This window comes from Hemitrygon akajei, chromosome 6 (assembly GCF_048418815.1).
Source record: "Hemitrygon akajei chromosome 6, sHemAka1.3, whole genome shotgun sequence".
NCBI classification, from domain to species: Eukaryota; Metazoa; Chordata; class Chondrichthyes; order Myliobatiformes; family Dasyatidae; genus Hemitrygon; species Hemitrygon akajei.
Genome location: NC_133129.1, coordinates 62,955,198 through 62,981,814, shown reverse-complemented (window position 1 = coordinate 62,981,814; position 26,617 = coordinate 62,955,198). Strand labels below are relative to the sequence as shown.

Sequence of the window (26,617 nt, the reverse complement as noted above, 5' to 3'; positions counted from 1 at the left end):
TTTGATTAACACAAGATATATAAATGGTTTCAGGAGACCTTACCTTGTTCTCTCTAAATGGATCAAAATAAATTTGTTTTATTTTTAAATTGGGCTCTGTTTTAGTGTCTTTTCTAGCTATGGAAGGTATATAGTGAAGGTCCACCAGACTGGTTCTAGGATAGGAGGGACATGCGCGTGAAGTTAGATGGAGAATGCTAGACTTCCATTCTCTTGAGTTTACAATAACTTTATTGAAATAGCAAAATTACTTAAAGGGCTTCAAAGGAGAGATGCAGAGAGGATGTTGATGATGCTAAGTCCAAAGTAAGAGGTAAGCAATTTAGGATTGGAACTTTATATCCTTGAGTCCTATGGAGGGCCAGTCACTGCTTTCATTCAAGACACAGGTTGTTAGTTTTCTTTATATTAGTAGAGCAAACGGATATGAGAGTAAAGGCAAAGGTTACGAATGCAGGAATCTAGAACAGCACACAAAGTGTTGGAGGAATTGACTGGGTCAGGAGAGAAATGGACGGTCGAAATTTCAAGTCCAAATGAAGGACTTTGACTGGAAGTATTGATTGGCCTTTTCCCTCCGAAGATGCTGACTGGTGTGCTGAATTCCTCCAGTGTACTTTGTGTGCTGATATCAATAGGGCAGGAGGAGTGTACTTGAAGGAGATCAGTCATAATCTTGTTGAATGGTGCTCCAGACACAAGGGACCAAATAGTCTCATCCTGCTCCATTTCTTATAAAAGTGGGGGGAAGAAAATTGAAAAGAAAAGTACTGAGCTGTGAGGAAAGAGCAGGGACTTAACATTGATTGGAGAGTTTTTTTCCAGGTGTTACTATAAAGCTCAAAGTAAATTTATTATCTAAGTGCATACATGTCACCATATGTAATTGAGATTCACCTTCTTGCAGGTAATTCAAAAACCATAATAGAATAAATGAAGGACTACACCAACTGGGCATGCAACCAGTGTGCAAAAGACAAACTGCAAATACGAATAGAAAGGAATAATAAATAAATAAATAAATAAATAAGCAAGCAAGCAATAAATATTGAGATCATTCGATGACAAATCCTTGAAAGTGAGTCTATAGGTTGGCTGGGGCAAATGAAGTTGAGTGAAGTTATCTCCTCTGGTTCAAGAGCCTTTTGGTTGAGGGTCAATAACTGTTCCTGAACCTGCCGGTGTGATCATTTGCCTTATCCATTGGGTAGCATATTGAAGGTTCTCGTCAATAGCCATCAGCTGACCCAACAAAAAAGCAATTTGCATTCCGTTGCCTTCTTTTTGACATCCCTAGTCTTTTTTGACATTTTTTTGATGTCCTTGGTCACTTTGCCTCCACTGAAGTGTTGTGTAGGAAGTGTTCTGTTTTCGTATGTCATGTTCCCATAAACCATGTGTGATAATGACCAGATAATCTGTTTAATTTTCATCTCATTTGAAAGAGCCGCCATTGAATGTGCAGCACCTCTTCAGTACTACAATGGGAATATCTGACTAGAATTGAATTCTTCTGTTTCTGTACTGTTGAAGAAGAAGATTAGCCCTTAACTCAGCAGTGGAGTTATCGGGGCACCGTCTTTTGACGGTATTTCAGTAGTAAGCTATTCTTGTTCTTAGAAGGCCAAGTTGCTAGCTTGACGCTCAACCTGACTTGGATTTGAACTCGGGAACCTTCGCTCCGGAGTCCGGCGCTGATATTATTGCGCCACCAAGCGTGACTCGGTACTGTTGGTTTAATCTTAAACACGAGATTCTGCAGATGCTGGAAATCCAAAGCGACACACACAAAATTCTAGAGGAACTCAGCAGATCAAGTAGCATCTATGGAAATGAACAAACCATTGACGCTTCACACTGAGACCCTGCTGAAAGGGAAAGGGAAGGTGGGGGGAGGAGGAGAGTTGGAATGTGATAGGTTAAGCCAGGTGGATGGGAAAGGTAAAGGGCTGGAGAGGAAGGAATCTGATAAGAGTGGACCATAGGAGAAAGGGAAGGAAGAGGGGAACTTATCACTAGGGTGATAAGCAGGTGCGAAGAGGTAAGAGGCCAGAGTGGGGAATAGAAGAAGAGGGGAGTGGGGGGGGGGGGGGGGAAATAATTTTTTTTACTAAAAGAAATTGATATTCATGCCATCTGGTTGAAGGCTAACAGGACAGGATATGAGGTGTTGATTCTCCACCCTGAGGGCGGCTTTATTTTGGCAGAAGAGGCCGTGGACCAACATGTTGGAATGGAAATTAAAATTTTTGGCCACTGGGAAGATCTGCTTTTGGCCGATGGAATGGAGATACTTGACGAAGTGGTCCAGCAACTTATGACGCGTTTCACCAATGTAGAAGAGGCTACATTGGGGGCACTGGATAGAATAGGTGACCTTAACAGATTTGCAGATGAGGTGTTGGTTCACCTGGAAAAGCTCTAATGAAGGTGAAGGAGTAGGTGAACGGACAGTTGTAGCATTTTGGCTGCTTGCAGGGTTAAGTGCCGGGAGGGACAAATGAGCAAGTAGTGGAGGCGGGAGGGAGGGTAAGAATGTGTTTGGTGGTAGGATCCCTTTGCAGACGGTGGAGAATGACATGTTGGATGTGGAGGCTTATGAGGCGGTAGATAAAGACGAGGAACTATCATTAATAAGGTGGCGGGAGGATAGGATATGCGCTGACGTTCAGGAAATAGAGGAGATGTGGCTGAGGGCAGCATCAGTAGTCAAGGAAGGGGAACTCTATTCTCTGTAGGTGGAGGACATCTGTGATGTCTTGGAAAGGAAACTCTGGGAATGGATGCAGCAGAGACAAAGGAACGGAGAAAAGGGAGTAACATTTTTACAGGAGACAGTGGGAAGATGGCCATGGGAATGAGTATGATTATAAAAGACATCGATTGACTTTCCGTCTTCAGAGACTGAGACAAAGAGAAAGGGGAGTGAGGTATCAGATGGAGCAAGTGAATTTAAGGGCAGGGTGGAAGTTGGAGGCAAAGTTAATGAAATTAATGAGCTCCATGTAGCAGCACCAATGCAGTCATCATTGTAGCAGAGGAAAAGTTGGAGAACGTTATTGGGGAAGGTTTGGAACTTGGACCATTTGACATAGCCAATGAAAAGGCAGCCATGGCTATCCCAAGAGTCTGGAGAAAGTGGGAGAAACTGAAGGAAAAATTGTTGGGTGAGGACCAGTTCTGCCAGACAGAGCAGGATAGTGGTGGAGGGGAACTGGTTGGTTCTTTTACTGAGAAAGAAGCAGAGAGCTTCAAAGCCCCCTTGATGGGGGATGATAGAAATGCATCGGGACTGAACATCCATTGTGAAAATGAGGTAGTCAGGGTCAAGGAATTGGAAGTCATTGAGGAGATCGAGACCATGTGAAGTGTCATGGATGTGGGTGAGAAGGGACTTTTAGCCAAGGTGGATAGTTGAGGTATGAGACAGTGTTCAGTGGGACAGGAGCAGCAGAGACAGTAGGCCTACCCAGATAGTCAAGTTTGTGGATCTTGGGTGTGAGGTGGAAGCGAGCAGTGTAGGGTAAGGGAACCATGAGTTTGGTGGCAGTGGATGGGAGTTCTCCAGTATTGATGAGGTCAGAGATGGCGTCGTAAGCAGTTTTCTGATTGTTCAGAGTGGGATCCTCTTCAATGTAGTTGAGAGGAGGTGTCTGAGACTTCCTGCCTGGCCTCAGCAAGTTAGAGATCAGTCCGCCGTACTACAACAGCACCCCCTTTGCCTGCGGGTTTGATGGTGAAGTTGTGACTTGTGCGGAGAGAGTGGAGGGCAGTATGTTCCGTGGGTTAGGGTTTGAGGATGGGTGTGAAGTGCTGAGATGAAGTAGTGTATCCCTTATTGGCAATTAGTGATTATTTCCATGGATGCAGCCTGACATGCTGAGTTCCTCTAGCTGTGTGTGTGTGTCTTTCATCTGCTACTTTGACTGAGGTGAGAGTGCAAATAATGTGGACAAATGGCAGAAATTTGGGGGGAGGGGTTAGGTTGGCTTTTGTTCCATGTATGAATATCTTCCCTTTTTCCCCCGAATCTTATTATGCCAACTAGAATTGCCGTCTTGCTTCTGAGTGAGAAGATGATAGATTCGTGCCATGCTCTGGAATCTGCCAGGAAGGCATCTTGGTGCAGTATAGAGGGCATGCTGTGCCATCTTTTGGATGAGACATTAAGTCCCTCTCTGCTCGTGTAGTGTTGACTAGAAAAGATGGTTTTCTGGCCACATTTTTTCTTTAACTAATGTCACCAAATCGCATTGCAGCTTGTCGAGTTGCTGTCTCACAGTGCAGATACCTGTTCGGTCCTGACCTTCGGTACTGATATGTGGAGTTAGCATGTTCTTCCTGTGATGGTATGGGTCTCCTCTGATGCCTTCCAGTGACCTGAAGGTGTGCAGTTTAGTGGGTTAAGGCCCCTATCTATTGTCTGTCATGTGAATGTGAGTGGTAGAGCCCAGGCAGAGTTGATGAGTGTGTGGACAGAATCCAAAAAGAAATGGATTAATGTAGGATTAGTGCAAAAACTAGTGCATTAGGTTGATGTTTTGTGTGGACTTAGTGAGGTATTCTGTGCTGTTTCTCTATGACTGTCGATTGTGGGATCTTACTATGTTGCTTAGTTGCCAGCATAGACAGTGATTGCACCTCAGAAACACTTCATTGGCCGTAGAACCTTTGTGCTATCCATGAAAGGTGCTATGGAAATGGAAGGGCTTTAGATTTTGGTCTTCCTGTTGTGAAAAAAATGTAAATTTTTTTTGACCTGTGTTCTCTCCTTTCTCCCTTGCTGTTTCTTTTTCTCTAGAGGCAAGGCAAACTAAATTTTTATTTTAATGGCTTGGCAGGAATAATCCCCAAGTAAGACTTTTTTTTGTATTTGTATTTCTATCTCCTCAATGCACCTGAGGAGCTGTTGGCACCGGGCTTCCAGCTGCCTCGAGCAAATTCTCTTCTCCTTTATCTTCCAGAAAACACGGGATTGAGAAGACTTGCTTCAATGGCAGGTGACTAAAAGCTTAATAAAAGAGAAACTTGTTTGAAAAAGAAGGTACTTTGAAGGAAAAGAGAGGTGGAAAGTTTAAAGGGGGACCAGGAGGATTCTGGTGCTTAGGGCTTTGACGAGTGAAGGCACAGGCATCACGGATTGAATGGTTTAAAATTAGTGATGAGAAAGAAACCAGATTGGAAGACGGCAGCTGTTTGTGGGGAGGCAGGATTGGTGGAGGTTACAGAGGTAGCATGGTACAGGATGATAAAGGGATTTGAACAGAAGAGAGGGAATCCTGTATTAAGAAAGGCAATGCTGATCTTGGCGGTTGAAATATGGAGTCTGCGTGTCCTCCAGTTGAATGTTGAGTATTTCCTCAGTGTCCACCATTTTCCTCCCAGAACACGAAGATGTGCATAATAGCAGGTTAACTGGCTACTGTGAATTAGCTGTCATGTAGACATGAGTGATAGAACCTGGGGGACTTGATAAGAATGTGGGGAGAAATTTTAAAAAAACAGATTAATGCAGAATTAACGTTTGGTTGCAGATTCAGTGGGGGAAAGATCCTGATGCTGTTGTACATCTCTGAGCAGAAGCTGGTGGCTGAAGGGATTGCAGGGCATGTTGGGACAGAATTGTGGCTGACCTCAAGTTCATGGAGGGAGGGAGGCTGGTCAGGAATGTGCTGGAGTAGTCAAGGTCTGGAGTTTAACAAAGGCTTGGATGAGGATTTCAGCAGCAGACAAGCAGAGGCAGAGTAACACAGCATGCTGTGCTGGATGCCTGGTGCTTCTTTTTGAGGGACGAATCGTATGTGATAGGAATGACAGTGTTTGGGTAAAGAAGTGCGCCGCAATACCATGCCTTTGTTTCCTGGAGGGCTCCAGAGTAATGGTAGTTATTTGCATTCCACATAGTGCAGTGTCTCACTGCCACTCATCTGTATGCTGCTCCTGTCGTACTGCATCTCGAGATTGTGAACACAGACAAAGCTCCATCTCTTTGTGCCATTTGAAGCTCTCTAACCCTCGAATGCTTGTGAAGGTCCATTGTTGTCCTGTACCAGCTGACTCCAGACCTTGCACACAGCACTGATTCTGTGTACCATCAGTTCCTATGGGAAGGGATCTTTGCATGATCTCCCTCTGGCAGTCACCAAGTATGAAGCTTAGTGTAACAAACTACTGTTCCGTTATCCTGCACATGCTAGATTAATACTGCCAGTCATGGTATTTAGTGTGAAGCTATCAGGCCTGTGCTAACATGATGGACCTTTCTTTTCCAAGACTCTGCTTTTCGTTGAGCTTTCTTTGTTTGCCTCACTCTCATTCTTTAAACTGAGAGCAGTACCGTGTTACTGAAGAACTAGTTTAAAAATCAAAAGCTCTGCCTGTTTACCTATCCTGGTTTCTGGTGAAGCAGTGCCTCTTCTTTAAAATTCACATCTCTCCATGGCCTCGCCCTTTTTTATTTCGTCTCCTCCAACCCTACGACCTTGCAAGTACTGCACACTCCTCTAATTCTGACCCCTGGAGCATCCCTGAATTCTACCTCTGGCTAACATGCCTTTGCCTGCTGGGGTCCTGGGCACTGGAATTCATTCCCCACATCTCTCTCCCTGCCCATCTATTCTTCTGAGATGCAAACTTTCAGTCACTTGCACTAACACATGAAGGGTTTCAACGCAAAACACTGATGTTTCCTTTACCTCCCACAGATACTGCTCGACCAAGAACTCCTCCAGCAAAGTATTTGTTACTACATATAACAGCAATGACAGTCTTTTGTGGTTTCCTATGTTTGCTGGGTGTTATTTTTATTTTATTAGATTGCATTTGTGTGAAATTCCTTGGGACATTTCTAATACACTTGCAGATGCCTTTCAGACAGCTTTCGTATTGTTTCCTGCCAGGAACTTGTGGAAACTATGAGTAAGACCTGACAATTGAGCACTTGAAAACAGGGCATCAGCAAACTGAATGCTTTCTCAGGCTGAAGGCGACATAGTTGTCAGGACCATATACAGCAAATATAACATGTACAATAATTCTACCAGCAGCTGATTATCAGAAATGAAGTATTTGAGCATCTGGGTTGATTAATATTTGAGTAGCTTGGCAAATTATGAGTTTGGTAATTGGGAAATTTAGCAGAGTTGAATGTTGAAGCTTGCAGAAGACATAATCGTGAGCTGTTTCCCCAGTAAATCACTCTGAGATTGGAGCATATGTTGTATAATCTGCTCTTTGACGAACAATCTTGTCAAGACTAGGAAAGTTTTGAAACTTGAATCATCTAAAAGCACAAAATGCCGGAAATACTGAGCAGGCCAGGGAGCATCTGTGGAGGGAGAAACAGAGTGAATGTTCTGGGCTGTTGAGCATTCAGCTTTCAAATTTGCAGCATCTGCTTGATATATTTTGTTCTTTCATCTCCCTTGATTTGTTAGTAATTTTTAAAATAGCTCATTCAAACTAATTGCTGCGCGGATTGAAATTTCAAATTTGTTCATTCCTTAAGCTAACTTACGAAAGCTGGAAACAAAATGACGCATTCATATGGGAGGATCAAGGTGTTCGATGCTAAGTTCTAGTTATCATCTACAGTCTACAGTGCAGTGGGTGAATGGTTGAACAAAGTTGGTTTACACTATACTTGTTAGTTGCAATATATTGGTTTGTGGAAGAAACCATGATTGTTTAGAATGATGAAAAACCAACACCATTATCAGATTTCCCACAGCAACAATTGCATAATTAAGTGGTTGACAAAGAATGTGTCAGACTAGTATGAAACTAGTCGTTAGTGTCATTTACTTTCCTGTCTACTTTATGGAGAATACTTAAGATGAGGGCAACTTTCAAAGGTCAGACTCGCTGAGTAATTATGATGTGAGAGAGAGGAAATCTAAAGCTGATTCAGCTATGATTTTCAACTTTTTTCTTGGTGACTTTCCATCTTCACCTTCCATCAGTGTTTATCCAAGAGTCTACTGTCCATATCCTAATTTCTGCAGTGTACAGTTCACTCTTCACTCTTCACTCGTGCTCACTGGTACTCAATCCTCTTGGTTTTTCAACAATCCTTGTGCTTGTTCTCAAAACCATGTCTCTCTCTTGTCTCTCTCTTCCCCATCTCAGTAATATGCTGCAGCACTATCTTTTGTAATCTCTTCACTTCTCAGAATTAGTATTCCTAGTTTTGTTAACACCAGTAGGCCTGCAGTTGACCTGTTTCTAAGCTCTGAAATTTGCCTGTTAAACTGCCAATTGATTCCACATCTCCTCTAACACATTCCTTAAATTTAGCCATTTGGCCATGTTTTTTGTTGTCATATATGCTTTTTGTGTCAAACTTTCTTTGTTTCAGTGGAGTACCTCAGGCTAGGCAACATTTTAAAAACATCATTTATAGTCAAGATGATGCTATTGCTGCAATAAATGAAAATTCAGTTCTTCGGTTACAAGTGAAGTGTTGACTCCTGAACAAAAGAATATACGACACAAAAGCAGAAGAAAACCATTTGATCCCTTGAGCATGCATGCATTTTAACTATGCCATGTCTGATCTTGTATCTGCAGTCTACTTTCCATCTGACCCTCCACTCCCTCATATCGTTTTCCCTTTGGTGTCCAAAGTCTTTGGGTTTTGGTCTTGAATATACTCGATGAGTGAGAATCCACAGCTTTCTGGTGTAAAGAATCACTATTCTCTGGTGAAGAAATTTTGCCTAGCCTCAGTGCTAGCTGGTCAACTCCTTATCTTGAGGCTATCTATTTAGTTCTAGTCACTAGCCTAAGGAAATGACCTCTCAATGTCTCCTGTCAATTCTCTTCAGTATTGTGTATGCTTCATTCATATTGTCTCTCATCCTTCTGATCCCAAATGTGTACAGACCAAGCCTCATTGGACAGGCTTGTTCAACAGCAGTAACCTTGTTATTTTTTGCTGCTCTAAGCCCCAAGCATCATATTCATAAATAATGGAGGACAAAACTTCAAACATATTGCAACACCCACAAAGCTGTAAGAACTCAGCAAATCAGACTGCAGCTATTGAGGCGAATAAACAGACGTTTGGGGTTGTTTATTCCCTTCTATAGATGCTGCCTGACTTGCTGAGTTTCTTCAGCATTTTGTGTGTATTGCTCAAGGTATTCAACAGAATCTCTTGTGTATATAAACAGTATTGCAAAGTCTTTTAGTTTTGGTCTAAGACTTTGTCCAGTAACACCAGGACTCCTGCAGTTTGTTCTGCGAACTGGCTTCTGATAAAGGCACTTTCCTTTTACCTTTCATGCTGGAATGGCATTGTGAACCTTTAGATCACGCATCAGGAACCACAGAGAACATGTAAGCAGGTAAGGGAGTGTTAGACCACACAAACTATCTCTCATAAGAAGATCCCAATGCATGCCAAAATTTTGCTAGTTTCTTACCATTTTAAAAAGAACCATACTTTCATTTTTTTTCCTCAAGGTAAAAACTTCACATTTAATCAAATTATCCTTTGCTTGCCTCTCACTTAACGTGTCTATTTCATTTTGTAAGTGTCTGACACAGATTATTTTTCTACCTTGTTTCCGTCTATTTGAGAAGACATTCTTGTGAATTTCAAAACTCAGATTCCACCTCTAGGATCATTTGGGATTGGAGAAAAGACATTGTCACTTTCCTAACATTTAAATGCAATGCCCTTGCTCTTAAGGTTATTGTGACTTGTATGTGGGTCTGAAATTGCCTATCTGAAACATTTTTCCACATAGATATTGTGTGTGTCTTGTCAACTGTTTGCTTCTGTATTCCTTAGTGAGTTGCAACAGCTATATTGTGTGTTTCTGCATCAGTTTCAACAACATCCTGGGTGCTGATGTTTTTGCCTTTAGTATATGATATCCAAAATTCTGAGCAGCACTCAAGAGGATCTCACTATGCTTTGGGTGTTTTTCTTAGTCTATGATGGCTTACCCTTGCAAAAAAAGATAGAGAGCATAGTGTCCTTTGTCCAGTGACTGATTGGAAAATCACTTCTGTTTTCAACCCTGAGTATAAATCCTGGATGTCTCTAACTACCAGCACTGCTGAATTACCCTCACTACATGAACATTGCAGTTGGAGACGATAGTTAATCATCACCTTCTTGGAGGGCAGGTAGGGAAGGGTAGAAATGTACTCACTTTCGCGGTATTTCTGCATCCTACAAAGAAGTAAACTCACTCAAGATGCATTGATATTATTAGTTGTGTTGGAGTATAATTATAATTCTGTATTACAAATTCAGGTTAGCTTCATAGAATGCAAATCTACAAGTTGAAAATGCAAAGGAATTACATCATACCTGGATGATCCTGACAAGCAGCTTGAAGAAGTATCAGAAAATTATCCAGGGCTACCTGGAGTTGTCTACGTGTATCAGGACCCATGCACAAGTCCATCACTGCATGCTCTTTGAGTGGGCAAGGTACCCAATGCAAGGAGGTCATGGTACAACTGGACAGGACTTCGGTGAGGTCTCAAACAACAAACAAGATGCTGGAGAAATTCAGTGGGTCAAGCAGCGTCTGTGGAGGGAAAAGGGCAATTAGTGAAAGGTTGAGATCCTTTAGTTTCACTTGATGCTTCATTTGGAGTCTTGTATGAATTTTTTTGTTGTCTTTACCTAAGGATGGATAAACTTGAAGTTAGTGCAGTATAGTTAAGCCATATTATCTTTCTGGGATGAGTAACTTGCCCAGAGGGAAATTAAGATCATTCATTTTCATTAGGATTTACAAGGATGAGGGATGATCTCACTAAGAGAAATTGAGGTTCTGGGAATGATTGACAGATTCTCAGCCCAAATGAATCTATAGCTTATGGAATAGTTACAATATAACGAACTGCTCTTGAAGTACTGAGGTTAAAATAAATTAAGAGTGATTAATAATTGGAATTCTTCCCAGAGAACACTGGGTGCTCAGATGTTAGGTAATAGATCAATAGATTTTTGGCCTTCAAGTAACTGCAGGTTATGGGAATTGATCAGGATGGTGGACTAGAAGGATCGGATCAGTCATACCATGGAGGTAGGCTGGAAGAGATGTCCAGTTTGGCTTCCACTTCTTATGTTTGTTTGTACTGTATGACCTGGCATCTTAGCATATGTAGAGAGATTTATTTAGGGCAGGTAATCTTGTTCAGCTGCCTGAAAGTCAACTCCGAAGCTCTATCATGGGAAGAGTTTACCAGAAGTAAAGATTCAAGGATCTGCTCCAAGCCTCCTAAAAGTTCAACATTCTCTCAGGCTTCCAGGAACCTCTGATCCATGCATTGCAAAATGGGTAATTCCAGATGGTATCGAGAACCTTAAGGCCTTGTGCTGAGAACATACAGAAGCCTCCTGTAAGCAGTGTAGAGAGTGCACCATTTCATAAATTATCCATCTGCCCATCTCCTCAGCTGCTACCTGCTCCATCTGTGGAAGAGTCTGTGGTTGCCACATTGACCATGTCAGCCACCCATCGTCACAAAGCCAGCATGGAAACCTGTATACAATGGACTTCCTAAGAAGATGATGCGTATGAGTGCAATAAGCCATTGTTAATCAAAATACAGATAAAGTGTAAGAAATGGAAACAAACAATTTCAGTGACTGATTTATTAGATGGAGAATTCCAAAGATTCTCCACTCTTTGGATAAAGAAATGTCTTCTTTTCTCAGTCCTGAATGGCTGGCCCCTTTTCCTGTGGAAAATGATGTGTGCTTTTAATCATCTCAGCCTGGGAAAAGATTATTCCTGCATTTACCCTCTTAATTCCTAACGAAAAGTGTATATTTTCATGAGATTGTCTCTTGCTTTTCTAAACTCTGGAGTATGGAGCCATCTGCTTAATGTCTCTTTAAAAGATAAATAATTCAACCCTGGGATCAATCTAGTGAACTTTAACTGCACTTCCTTTCTCACCGGTATATTGTGCCTTAGGGAGACCAGACCAGTATACATTATTCCAGGTATGGTCTCACCAGGGCCCTATATAATTGTAGTAAGATGTGCTTAGCCCTACTCAAATCTTGCTCCAATAAAGACCAACTTAATATTTGCTTTCTTCATACTAGTGTGTTTAAAGTTTTATCATCTGTGTACTCAGACCAATGCTTTTTGAACATTCTGCCATTTAAAGAGTGCTTTTCTACTTTTCTATCAGGCTGGATGACCTCATATTTTTCCACATTATGTTCTATCTGCTATGTTCTTACCCTTTCAGCTAGCCTACCTATATCCCCCCCCCCCCGATACTTATCTGCATCCACTTCATCACCCATGCTGTCATCCAGCTTTGTATTATCAGTAGATATGACTATTCACACCATCCAAACCATTGATGTACATTGAGAAACACTCTGTACATGTATTTATATTGTCCTATTTTTCTATGTTCTTTAACTTGTGCAATAGCCTGTCAAACACCTACTGACTAGATATCCCTGATCAATTCTACTAGCTACAACCTCAAAAGCAATCTAATGGATTTGTCAAATATGATTTTCCTTTCATAAATCCCTGTTGAATATGTCCAATCCTATTACTATTTTCTAAGCGCATCCTTAGATACTTCACATCATCTTGCCCGATTTAAGGAATGTCTTTGTTATGCAATTGTATATTTACAGAAAATGACTATAAAAGCCACTTAAATACCAGACCTCCTAATGTGGTTAACACCAACTTTGCAGGAAGCCAGAAGGTGCTAATCTTTTCATGCTCCACATTGATGACCACTTCAATTAAATTAACATCCCATAATCTGTGTTTTCTAAAAAAAATGTGTTGGTTGGGAAGACCTTGTGCTGGACGAATTCTTACACACGTGAAGTGAATTGTAGTCAGTTTTACTCTACCCCCTATCTCTGGTACTGCTATCTTTCATTTGGTATTGCTTACATCATGCTGCTATATACTCAAAGCTGATTTGCATCTTGCTGTTGGCATTGACTTCAGGGCTTTTCATTTGAATTTGTTTCTCATTGCAAACCTAGCTCTTATTTCCAGCTTTATGATTTCTGGCCTCCAACCTCCAGAAGCCTGAATTTTTCTAAAGCGCCCCTGCCCACATTTTTGCTGAACTAAACAGACTCTTGGCCAGACGTTAGTTCATTTATTTTAAGGTCCCTCTGTTGCCTTTCCTCTTTGCAACCTTCCCCAGTTTCATAATCCTCCAAAGTTTCTCCACTCCAATGCTCGCATCTTGATTATCTCGAAATGTAATCTCTCCACGTTCTTTCATTTGCCTTGGGCCTAGATTACAGCATTCTCTCATCCCCTACAATTCGCTGAAAACCTCCTTTTGATCCAGTTGTTTGTGTCCTTGTTGTGCCTTGGTGGCCAACTTGTTAACGTTCCTGAGATGGATGCTGTTTGGGATGTTTTCCTACACCGAGTTGCCATAGAAACTAAGGTTGTGTGATAGTTTTGGTTGATCACATAATTGAAAGTCCTTCAATAGAGTTGTTGTGTCAGTAGTTATGCCAGGAATTAATAAAATTGAGTTCAGACTTGGCTCAGTTTGTTACTAAAAAGAATATGAATCAAATTGTAAATTGTGTCAAGATAAAAAAAATGAGCTTGCAGAGTCTCCAAGCCCACCTTACTGAACTAGAACCTTGTGGAAGAAGCATTTAAAACCAGCATAGTGTAGCTGTTGTATAGGAGCAGTAGGACTTGATAGTGTAGATGCATAAATCATTGTAAGCAGAGAATAAGCTATGAGAGCAACTAGTAAAATGTGGCGGTTCTGGGCTGGTGCAAATTCTTTGGATGAAATGGTCTCCTACTGTTCTTTACTATTCCCATGATTCCAGAACTCCCTTTCAAATTTTCCGAATGGAAGATGAGATAATTTTCTTCGACTTCAGTGCTACCATTATCTAATCTTTTGTTCCCATGCACAGTTTTGTGATGATTCCTGATTGATATCACTTTACTTTTAAGAACGATGCTGCATTCTAACCAGAGACAATAAATGTTCTGCTGGGGGAACTCAGCGGGTGAAGCAGCATCTGTGGGAGGAAAGCAACCATTGACAGTTTGGGTAGTCCTGATGCAGAGTTTCGACCCGAAACATAAATGCTTGCTTTCCTCTCACAGATGCTATTGGATCGTCTTGAGTTCCTCTGGTAGTCTGTCTGCTTCTGCATTTTAACTGTGTTGTGGGGACTGGAGATGTGGGGTGGTATGAAGAGGGATGAGGCATAGTCACTTGTAGCCTGTCCTCTTAGAGATTAATTGCACAGAAGAACTCAATGGGTTTTCGCTGTGGAAAGCCTTTGCTTCGAAGTTTAGTCTTTTGTTATCATTTCATAACAGGAAGCGTAATTTAATTGGTTTGTAATTGCTTCTTAAATCTATCTCAGTTAGGGTAGTAGGAATATTTGCAACTTGCCTTCTGTATACTGATAAAATAATACCAATTTACAATGCTTTTAGACTCTAGACTCTTTATTAAGTACAGGAAGTTGCATGATGTACCTGTGTTTGTGATCTTGTGCTCCTGTAGCTCATCCACCTCCAGATTTGTTGTGTTGTGCTGTTCTGCACACCACTATTATAACATGGTTATTTGAGTTACTGTCACCTTCCTGTCAACTTGAACCAGTCTGGGCATCCTCCTTTGACCTCTCATTAACTAGGCATTTTCACCCACAGAACTGCCACTCACCAAAAGTTTAATGTGTTTCATCACACCATTCTTTGTGAACTTTAGAGACGATTGTGCATGAGAATCCCATGAAATCAGTTTCTGAGATACTTAACGAGCAAACACGAGGAAATCTGTAGGGCTGAGACCCTTCGTCAGGACTTAAACTGCCCCGCCTGGTACCAGCAATCATTCCACGATTGATTGACATCACATTTCTTCCCCATTCTGATGTTTGGTCCAAGCAACAACTGAACCTCTTTACCATGTCTGCAAGCTTTTGTGCATTGAGATGCTGCCACGATTGGCTGATTAGTTATTTGTGTTGACGGGCAGGTATGCAGGTTTACCTAAAAAAAAGGGGGTAGCAACTGATTGTAATATTCTTAAAATAAAATGTCCAAAGATGCTTCACAGGTTGATTACCCAAACAGAATTTGAGATCAGGCTCATTCAGAATATACCAGATAAGGCAACCCAAAGTTAAAGAAGTAGATTTTAAAGGTGGTTTTTTTTTTGTAAAAGTAGAGGGGCTCTGGAAGGGAATTTGAGGTTAGGGCCCAGGTTGCTAAAGGCAAAACCACCTGTAGTAGAGCAGTTAAAAACTCAAGCAGGAGAAGTTTTGAAACCTTGGTGAGTTGAAGGGGAAAAGCAAATTATGGAGATGTGGAGAAATATTTTTTGTTGAATCAAACATCTCTAGCTGTGGAAGTCCTGATGAAGGGTCTTGGCCCGAAATGTCAACTGTTAACTTTTTTGAAAGGTGCTACTTGGCCTGCTGAGTTCCTCCAGCTGTGTGTGTGTGTTTGTTTGTTGGTGTTGCTTTGGAGTTCCAGCATCTGCAGATTTTCTTGTGTTTGTGATCTCTAATTCTGGTCAGATGTTAGTTGAGTTAAAGTAAAGCAGCCATGTATAAACCTGATATTAAAAAGAAGTCACAAAACCCTGTTCTTATGGTTGTCTTGCTCCTAAGGTGACCAAGCTTGTCATTGAAATTTCCATTTCTAAAGGCAGTTGTGTGGATTGTGTTTGCACGATTCCATGTGCTGAGCTGCGTTGGAGGCTTGTGCTTCAGAGAGCCTCTGTGTATACAGTTCAAGAGGATTTCAGCCTGCCTTTGTTGTAGAAAGCTGCATGACTTTGGTGAAGGTCATGGACAGAGGAGATTAAAATCCTTGTTTAGGGTGTATGCTGTTGGACTTCCTCCTGCTTGGTTAATGGTTGACCTAGTTCCGTTGCCATATGCTTCCTGTAGCACTTGTTTGAATCGCTGCTCTGAACTGAAGAGTTGGATAATGAAGTCAATTAAAACAGAAATGCTCTGTGGCGTTAAGAACAGTCTTTGAGATGAAGTATTCCTATTCTGAAACATATTAAATAAACCTAACTGTACATCCTTGTCACTGGGACTCAGTTTGCTTATAGATTTTGATCCTACTACAAGTATTGTAACATTTATCTAATCTTGTGTTTCAAGTTAGCAGAGCAAATTCTTTAGGGTCGTCTAAGAGGGTGGTTTCAGAGATGCACTTTCCATTGACTGTTGCATTTGGAAGTACAGATCAGTTTCAAGATGAGGAATCAACCATTCAAGACTGAGTTGAAAAATTTCTAAGTGGTAGAGAATTTTTGGAATCCTCTATCAGAGGTCTGTGGGAGCTCAGTTATTCAAGAAGGAAATTGATATAGAGGGAATGAGGGGTATGGGATTAGTGAAGTAAGGTGTTTCTGAGGTGAACGATTAAATAAATCATACTGAATGATTAAAACCAGCACATGGGGCCAAATGGCTTCTTCCTCCTGCTTCAATCTATGTGTTATGATAACTACTGAGGAACTTCTTTTTCAGAACTCCATGAAATCAAATGAAGTTATTCTGAATTAGGTGTGCAATTCTTTTAACACCAATGTACTGGTAACAGCACCGTTTGTGCACTAGGTCCATTTCCCATGCATTTTCTTAATTGAAACAATTGGATAAGTTTGCTGTCTGTGGGTGTGCCAGATAATTACTGTGCTGTTTCACATGTTTCTCCTTCCATGGTAGATTTAGCAACATTCTCTGTCAGAACTGGGAAACCAGAACATGTGCCTTAATGTGTTTTGAGTGGAGCCATAGAGACCAAAGGCTTTCTCAAGCTCTCTCATTCTATAAGATTTTAGTTGATCTGATTGTAATTTCAACTCCCCATTCCCACTTACCACAATAACATTTCAACTCCTTATAAAGAATTAATGCATCTCTGCCTTAAGAATAATTAAATACTCTCTTTCTACCATCCTTTTGTGGAAGAAAATTAAAAGTGCTTGCATCCTTACTGAGGGGAAAAAGGTTCATTGCACCTCTGTCTTAAAATGGGTAACCCATAGTTTTTAAACATTGATACATAGTTCTGCCATGAGAATAAACGTCCTCTCCAGATCCATCTTGTTAAGACCACTCTTGCTCTTCTAAACTCCAGAGTGTGCATGCCTAGCCTGTCCAGTCCTTCCTGTTATGGCAACCTGCCTATTCTGGCAATGTGTTTAGTAAACAAAGCTCTCTGCTGCTTCTAGCACATTTGCATCTTAAGATAAATGAGACCACTAGCAGACACACTTAACCAAATACAATCTTGCCAATGGGCTAAATTACTGAAGCATAACTGCCCTACTTTGTATTCAGTTGCCTTCACAATAAACAATAACATTCTCACAACATCAAGGGAAGATATACTCTTGTCAACTTTTCTAATTACTTGCTGCTCCCACATACTAACTGTTCTTTATTAACAGGGCTGAAATGGTTGCCACAAGAGGACACAGGTTTAAGGTGCTGGGGAGTAGGTACAGAGGAGATGTCAGGGGTAAGTTTTTTTACTCAGAGAGTGGTGAGTGCGTGGAATGGGCTGCCGGCAACAGTGGTGGAGGTGGATACGATAGGGTCTTTTAAGAGACTTTTGGATAGGTACATGGAGCTTAGAAAAATAGAGGGCTATAGGTAAGCCTAGTAATTTCTGAGGTAGGGACATGTTTGGCACAACTTTGTGGGCCAAAGGGCCTGTATTGTGCTGTAGGTTTTCTTTGTTTCTGTGTTTTTAAACCAGACTCCCACAAGAACCTGTTTTCTCCTACTTCTACATCTCTTCATTTCTTACCCAATTACTGTCATCTGTTCTAATCCCATTACCCTTTGAGCACATTTCTGCAGTTTACATCAACCACTCTGAGAGGCAACCTTTGGAATTCTTCTGAATTTCTGTCTGATTTCTTATTTTTTAATCATACACTGATCACCCCTAGTTACAGTCATCTGCAGAAGTGGAAATGGCCCCATCACCTTTTTCTAAAATTTTGGAAGACCTCTTATCAGTCATCTGTCCCTAAAGGCCTGTTACTTGGAGACAAGCCAGTGAGCATCTGTTAGTTTGCCGGTAGAAAATCTAGTAGTATACAAGGCCCGAGGTGAAGGAGAAGCAAGCGGGCAAGGGTGATTGTGGGGCCATATTTCCATGCCAGTAATCATTTTCATGGAAACAATGTTTGTACACACTCATATACATAATATGCATGTTTAAAATCTCCCTCCAAAATCAGTCAAATTTTAATTCTGGCTTGGGAGGTGAAAAAAGTTTAGAATTCTGGGTGCATATGTGTGAGTTAAATATAAACATGCATAAACAGATTACTGCACTTTCGGGTCTAGGCAAGTGTGCCCTGACTATGTGGTTGAAAGTTTAAACCTGCCATACCTCTTGTGTGCCCATTGAGTTGTGGCAAGGGAGACCACAGTTGGGAGCTAACAAAGACAGTTGTGAAGTGATACCAGTTGGAAGAGGAAATAAAATCCTTACTGTTGATTGGGATTGTTAATGCTGCAGAAAATTGATTCTGAATGCTGGTGGCGGATCTGAAGGACATTTTGTTAGAGGACTTTGAATCACATCCTGGCAAAGCTGGTTTGGCTTCCTGTGTTATGGGGGATATGGGCTCAGTGGCAAGGGATTTATACAAGGGCTGTCTCTGGCCCAGAACTGAAAATATCCTGACTGAAAGCGTTGTGTCGTTGAACTGTTCGCTGAATATTGAGGTTTCATAGTTTGTTACTAGTGGGTTTCTCCTTCAACTGTTTGAGGATTTGAGAATGGTTTGTGAGAAATATGTGTCATTTAAGTGTCTGAGCTTCACACATTTACACAGTGTCATATGTGGCACATATATCATTTTTAAAGGCAATATGGGTCAAGCATTATCGATGTACTTGATTCAGTGGATGTGTTCTGCTGCCCTCTAGGCTGAATAGCTGGCAGACATCAAGAAGCAAGGGAGATTTTGGAGCTTGGATAGACTTTGTGACATTGTTTTTTTTTTGCTGAGACCCAATGACTAAGAACAGTGAAGACTATTCCCCTTGGATGCGTAATAATACATATCTATCTTCTGCCAGATGGTGAGCCCTATCCCAATTGTTCAAAGCTTTTCAAATTCTGGTCTAAGACAAAACAAAGCCTCAAAGGCTTATTAATTAGTGTGTTATGCAGTTCCTTTTTTTAAAAAAAAGAGGATTTTAAGGTTGACTTTTACAATTAAATAAGTGCTAGGGCAAGATAGTTTGTTTCTATGAAAAGCAAAACAACTGCAGATAATCTAAAATGGACTTGTTATAATTGTGTTATTGTAACAAAAATTAGATGTAATTCATCTTTGTTTTTGTGTATGCTTCTTATATGATGCTATATGCCTGTGATGCTACTGCAAGTCAGTTTTTTCATTGAATCTGTCCATAATGTGTGTGTACATATGACATGGGGTGGGGTGGGGGGGGGGGGGGAAGGAGGTAAAAAGGTTAAAAAATCTGAGCCGGTCAAGCAGCAATTGCAGAAAGAGAAACTGTCAATGTTTGAGATTTGCGGCTCTTCATCAAGACGAATCTGATGCGAGGCATGGATTGTTTCTCTCAGTGCAGATGCTACCTGACCTGCCAGTATTTTCTGCTTTTGTTTGTTTGCATGTTTGGTTCATCACTTGTGAAGAGCATTTGCTTTTAGTACAAGAGTTCCCAACCTCTTTTTATGCCATGGACCCTTATTATTTGAGGACATCAGGTTGGGAACCCCTGTACTAGTACAACTTGAGGCTATGTTGCACAAATCTATGCTGTAGGTCACAAGAACGTAATAAAACAGGAGAAGGGGAAGGTAATTGGTCCCTTGATCCTGCTGTGCCATGCATTAAAATGATGGCTGTTCTAACCTTGGCCACAATACCACTTTCCCCACTCTCTTCCCATGCTCCTTCATCCCTTGAAGTAAGATCTGGATCTCCTGTACTACTTTTCATTTAACAAAACTTAGTATTCTCTGACTAGAATATTTGCAAACAAGTTTAAGGGAAAAAATGGCTTTGATTTGTTATTCTTGTTGGCTAGTTGTATTCCAAGGATTTGGTTACAGGAAAAATTTCACAAACTAGGATTGCATTCCCTGGATTAAGGATCAGTGCTTCTGATGTAGGAGTACACGTAGGAGAAGTGGAAACCATTTCTGCTGGGCATAAAACTAGGATGCAGAGTCTCAATTTCGGCACTAGGCCTTTCAGGAGCGAAGATGGAAAAGCCTTCCATGCAGAGTCTGGTAGAAATTTGGAAAGCTGTTCTGTAAATGGATGAAATCAGATACTGATTTTTTTTTAATACTCTGTTAACCAGAGGTATTGAGTGTTTTGGGCTAGAGGCAGGCTCTTAGAAAAGTTTAGAGATCAACTGAGGTCTCTTTGAATGGCAGAACAATCTGTGGGCCTGGATCTATTCCCACTGCAGTATATGTGGTAGAACAAGAAAAGAATGATGTATTTCTGATGCATCTGGTGAAGCAGAGTCTAGTTGGCTCTTCTGATTAACCGTGTATTATCCAAAATAGAATCAAAGTCATAGTTACACAGTACAGAAATGGACCCTTCAGCCCAGATGTCCATGCCAATCATTTCACCAATTTGACTGCATATTGGTCTGTATCCTTTTCCTCGCTTATTTAGCTGAGTGTCTAGATGTCTTTTAGATGTAATGATTGCATCTGAAACCACCACTTTCTCTGGAAGCACGTTCCAGATATCTGCCAGTGAATGTGAACAAAGATACTTTCTACTCAAGGTCCTTGGCTCCAGGGAAAACAATCCCAGCCTATCCAATTTCTCTCCATAATTAGTCCTCTAATCCAGGCAACATCCTTGTGAGTTTCCTCTACTACACTCTGTTCGGCACAGCCACATCTCATCTTTCGTGTGGTGATCTGAACTGCACACAGTGCTCCAGGTGCTGTCTGATTGTTTTACTGTTGCAATGTATATCCTGTTTATTAAGTTAAGCATGCTGTATGTTGTCTTCTCCATCCTATCTACCTGCGTTTCCACTTTCAGGGAACTGCACTTGAATCCTATCAACCTACCTTAATGCCCTACTACTTATTGTATATGACCTACCTTCATTTGACTTCCCAAAATTACATTGCCTTGCACTTGTTGAGAGTAAATTTCATTTGCCAGTACTCTGCCCAGTTTTCCATCTGACCTGTATCCTTAACCTTTCTACATCACCATGAATTTAGTATTCTCTGGAAACTTAACGTATCTTCTGCATTCATATTCAAGTGGTTGATAAATACAGTATTCAGCCCCCACAACTATTTTCACATTTTACTGTCTCATTTTCTAAATTTAAAATGTATTGACGTAGGATTTTTTGAGCTAATTTAGAAAAACATTCTGCATCATGTGAAATCAAAAGAAAATTTCCAAAATCTGTCAACAATTTACTAAAAATTAAAAACCAAAACTGTGAGGTGGAAAAAGTATTTATTGCCTTTCTCATTACTATGCTAAATTTCCTCAGGTGCCATACTGTATAGTACCTTACCCACTCATCCAATTTGTTAATGTAGAAAATTGAAGGATCACCAGATTTCAATGAATTCATAAGAATAAATGCCCCCTCTCTCTGTAAGTTCTGACGGTCTGGTAGATTTTCAGCAGACCAAACCTAAATGAAGACGAGAGCATTCAAGACAAGTCAGGGAAATGATAATAGAGAAGCATAAATCTGAGGAAGGGTTCAAGACCATCTCAAAGGCATAGCTAGATGCAGTCCATCGTGGAAAAAGTAAAGAAAATATGAATCCACAGCCACACTGCCTTGGTCAGGCCACCGCTCCAAACAGAGTTGCTGGATAAGAATGGTACTTCTAAGAGAAGCTACTGTGATGCCAGAAGTCAGTGGCTGCAACTGGAGATGACGTTTATGGCACCACAATATCTAAGGCCTTGCACAAAAAGGGTATTTATGAAAGAGTGGCAAGAAAGAAACCCTGGCTTTTTTTTTAAAAGCATATGCTCGTCAGTAAGAATTTGCATAGCGTCACTTAAGAGGATTCTGTAAAGATGTGGAAGAATGTTTTGTGGTCAGAAGAGACTAAAGTGGAACTTATTGGACTCAACACTAACCAATCCTAGATGTCCAGATTCGCTGATCAGTCTTTAATCAACCGGCTTCAATTTTCGGTATCAACCCATGGTCTCACCAATGATGGGTCCCTGAACTCTAGGTTGTTGCAGCTATATAGGAGCCTGGTCAGACCCCACTTGGAGTACTCTGCTCAGTTCTGGTCGCCTCACTACAGGAAGGATGTGGAAACCATCTTCGGCTGTCCATCGATTTTCGATGATGACTGAGACCTGGGTAAGGTGGAAACCATAGAAAGGGTGCAAAGGAGGTTTACAAGGATGTTGCCTGGATTGGGGAGCATGCCTTATGAGAATAGGTTGAGTGAACTCTGCCTTTCTTTACTTGGAGTGATGAAGGATGAGAGGTGGCCTGATAGAGGTGTGTAAGATGATGAGAGGCATTGATTGTGTGGATAGTAAAAGGCTTTTTCCCAGTGCTGAAATGGCTAGCACGAGAGGGCACAGTTTTAAGGTGCTTGGAAGTAGGTACAGAAGAGATGTCAGGATTAAGTTTTTTACGCAGAGAGTGGTGAGTGCGTGGAATGGGCTGCCGGTGATGGTGGTGGAGGCGGATATGATAGGGTCTTTTAAGAGACTCCTAGACAGGGTACATGGAGCTCAGAAAAATTGAGGGCTATGTGTAACCCGAGTTAATTTCCAAGGTAAAGACATGTTTGGCACTGTTTTGTGGGCCAACGGGCCTGTATTGTGCTGTAGGTTTTCTATGTTTCTAATATGTGTAGCATAAATCTAATACTTCACATCAGCCAGGTAACACCATCCCTACTGTAAAGTATGGTGGAAGGTAGTCTCATGCTATGGGCTGCTTTTCAGCAGAAGAGACTGGAAATCTGGTCAGGGTTGATGGGAAGATGAATGCTGCTAAATACAGGGAACTCCTGGATTTAAAAAGAACTGCCAGTCTCTGCCAGAAAACTTAAACTAGGGAGGAAGTTTGTCTTTCAGCAGGACGACGACTCAAAGCACACTGCCAGAGCAACCATGGAGTTGGTTCAAATGAAGAAAATTGATGTCCTTGAGTGGCCCAGTCAGAGTCTACTGCTCCCCAACTAACCTGGCACAGCTTGAGAAATTTTGCAGGGGAGAATGGGCAAATCTTGCTCCATGTTGCACAAAGCTAGTAGAGACTTATCAAAAAAAACTACTGGCTGTAGTAACTGCGAGAGGTTTTTCAACTAAGTAGTGAGTAAAAGGGGATGAATATTTTTGAACTGCTGACAATTCAGTTCTTAATTTTTTAGTTTTTCATGCTTTACAATCTTCCCTGTTTTGGGGGTGGGGCTGTGTGTGTGGGGGGGGGGGGAAGGAACATGTGATACACAAATAAAATTTTTCAATTAAGTTGATCAGAATCCTTGATTGTAATATATGTGAAGAAAGGGTTAGGGGGTGAATATTTGTACAAGGTACAGTCACAAACATCACAGGTCCCAGCATTAATCCCCGCAGTTCAGCACTGTTCACAGAGTTGCAAACAGTAAAGTACCCTGCTACCACACCTGTCTGCCTCCTATCACCAGCCCAGTTTTGGATCTATTTAGCCAACTTGCCTTTGATCTCATATGACTTAACCTCTTCTGGACCAATCTACCAAGCAGGGCCTTTTCAAACACCTTACTAAAGTCCTTGTAGACAATGTCTTCATGGATACTTCCTCAAAAACAACCCCTTTTGAATTAATGAGGCAGGATTTCCCCTGCAGAAAGCTATATTGTATCCTTGATAGTACCTTGCCTTTTGCAAATAAACATGAATCCCATCTCGTAGGATTTTCCCCAGTGATTTTCCAAAATGCTGATGAAAGGCTGACCCACCTGTAGTAGTGCGGCTTTTCGCTGCTATCCCTCATAAGCAACACAATAACATCAGCTACCTTCCAGTTTACTGGTGTGCAATCTGTGGCTAACAGATGCAAAAATCTACTTTCTTGCTATCCTTAGCATCCTTGGTTAGATCTCACCCAGCCCTAGGGATTTATCAACTCTTACGCCTGCCATGACATTGTACATTGCTATAAAACTGACCTGCCCACAGATTATCCACGTTACCCCTCTGGGCCCTGTCCTCCATACCCAGCTGAGAAACATTCAGTTCAGACAGTGCCTGGCTTTGCATACAGTTTACTCTTTCGGTTTCCTAAAGGGTCCCATTCTTTTCCTGGCTACTCTCTTGCTCCTGATATCTAGATCCATCCCAAACAAGAGAAATTCTCCAGATGTTGGAAATCCAAGCAACACACACAAACTGCAGGAGGAACTCAGCAGGCCAGGCAGCATCCATGGAAATGAGTATTGTCAATGCTTCGGGCTGAAACCCTACAGCAGGACTGAGGACTCCTCAGCTTTTTTCTCCACTCCTGCCGAAGGGTTTCGGCCCAAAACGTCAACAATTTTCTTTTCAATGGATGCTGCCTGGCCTGCTGAGTTCCTCCAGCATTTTGTGTGTGTTGTCTAGATTCATGGCAGCTTGTTATGGCAATTGTCCTGTTTAGGACCACAAGAAAATGCAGAGTTGTGGGCATGGCTCAGTCCATCACAGAAACCCGACTCCCTTCCTTGGACCCTGTCTGTACTTCATGCTGCCAACATAATCAAAAACTCCATCCACCCTGGACATTCTATTGTCGTCTTCCATTGGGCACAAGATACCCAAGTGTGAAAGTGTATGCCCCTTGGCCCAAGGGCAGCTTCTGTCCTGCTGTTATAAGTCTATTGAACAGTCTCCCTGTACTTTTACATTGTTCTAATTGTTCTTTCTTGCAAAAGTTGGTTAATTTGTGTTTTTCTTGTGAGTGCTGATTATGTGTCAGTGATGCTGCAAATAATTTTCATTATACCTTTGCATACAGGTACTTGTGCATATGACAATAAATTTGACTTCAACTTGTTGACCTCACAATCTACTTCCTTTTGGCCTTGCACCTTATTACTGCACTTTCTCTGTAACTGAACACCTAATTTTGCATTCTGGTATTACTTTTCCTCTTGTACTACCTCAATGCACTGATCTGATGCAATTATCTCTATGGATGGCACGCAAAACAAAGTTTTTCCACTATATCTCGGCACACGTGACAATAATAAACCAATTTATCAACAGTGATAGCATCCTGTGTGTTATTACCTCTAGCCTTGACTGCATTTGTAAATGTTATTTTCCTGTGTTTCGATGATCATCCTTGATTGCAATAACATTTTAAAGTATTAGTGTAAAGAAACTATGCCATAACTCATATTTAAATGCAACTTTGAGGGGTCTTGGTGTATTTGCAATAGGGGAGGCTGTGGTTTGGTAATTATTAGTAAATTTGCCTTTGTTCTCAAGCCACTCCCTTGTTTGTAACAACATTACTTAACCACATTAACTATGCTTTGATTTGAATTTCACTCTACCAAATTCAATAGTAATAATATTAAAGATATTTGGTTGACGAACTGCAGACTTTTGTTGAACCTTCTCAGCCAGTCCCTCAGGGCTGGGAAGTATGTTAACCAATGGCGGTTAAATGGTACATTAACAGAATCTTTATTGTTTGACTGATAAACAAGAAGGCACAATTATTAGTGGATGAGGAGAGGAAAAGTGTTTCCCAAAAGAAGGGGAATATAATGGGCAAGTATTCCTTAGGAAAAAGCTGGCTAATGTGATGAGAAGCTGGAAGTGAATCTGAGCTGGCCCATTGTGTTTTGGTATTTTGCTGATTAACAATCCTTTTTGAGCAGTTCGCTTTTTATCTTCTCTGAATGATCTCTTAAAGGCATTGCCTAGGTGCTGGGCTTTAACCCATTGTGTGCACACCAGGGGAAGGTGGGTGGAAGGAATGCAGATAACTTTTGTGGTGGAGCAGAACTGATGACAGAATTTCAAGCTTCTACTCCTGAACAATGAAGACTTAAAAAGCAAAAGATGGTCACCTGCACAAAGAGAATGTGTGTGCATGACCTTTTATAGGCATTTGTTTTAGCACATGCTAATGTATGTGCATGTATATACTGTGCGTATATGTGTGTGTTTGTATGTGCAGTTGTTTAGAGGGTGCTTCTGACTGCTGGGAGATTTTGCTGATTACGTATAAGCTGGCTGCTGATTAACAGAGGTCATTAAACTTTGGAATTTGACGAATGGTGTCAGACAGCCTCTTTTTCTCTCTCCCTCTCTCTTTGTGCAAGAGCCATTGAAGGTGGCTAGAGTTGTGCAGGAATTGTTTCCTCTGGCTTCTAGTACCAAAGCTGAAACACAGGACACAGCAGTTACCTTGGGTGGGGGGGGTGGGGGGGGGGGTGCAGAGGCACATGGCCATGTATTAAAAGAAATTGCTCTTCAGCTTCAATTATGCATCTGCCTCTCAATGCACCCGTTTCGGTAAACAGCACCTTTTCAAGGCGACTGAGAGATGCATGGTTTTGCAACGTGAGACACAAATACTTGAGGAATAAATGTGGTGGTTGTATTTTTTTGGAGG

The 26,617-nt window shown here is 41.3% G+C and overlaps 1 protein-coding gene across 5 annotated transcripts in view; it reads left to right on the top strand.

Moving 5' to 3' along the window:
• The window catches only part of znf462 (zinc finger protein 462), a 120,434-nt gene that overhangs the window by 17,473 nt on the left and 76,344 nt on the right, over positions 1-26,617 (top strand). The gene's annotated exons all lie outside the window — the stretch shown is intronic.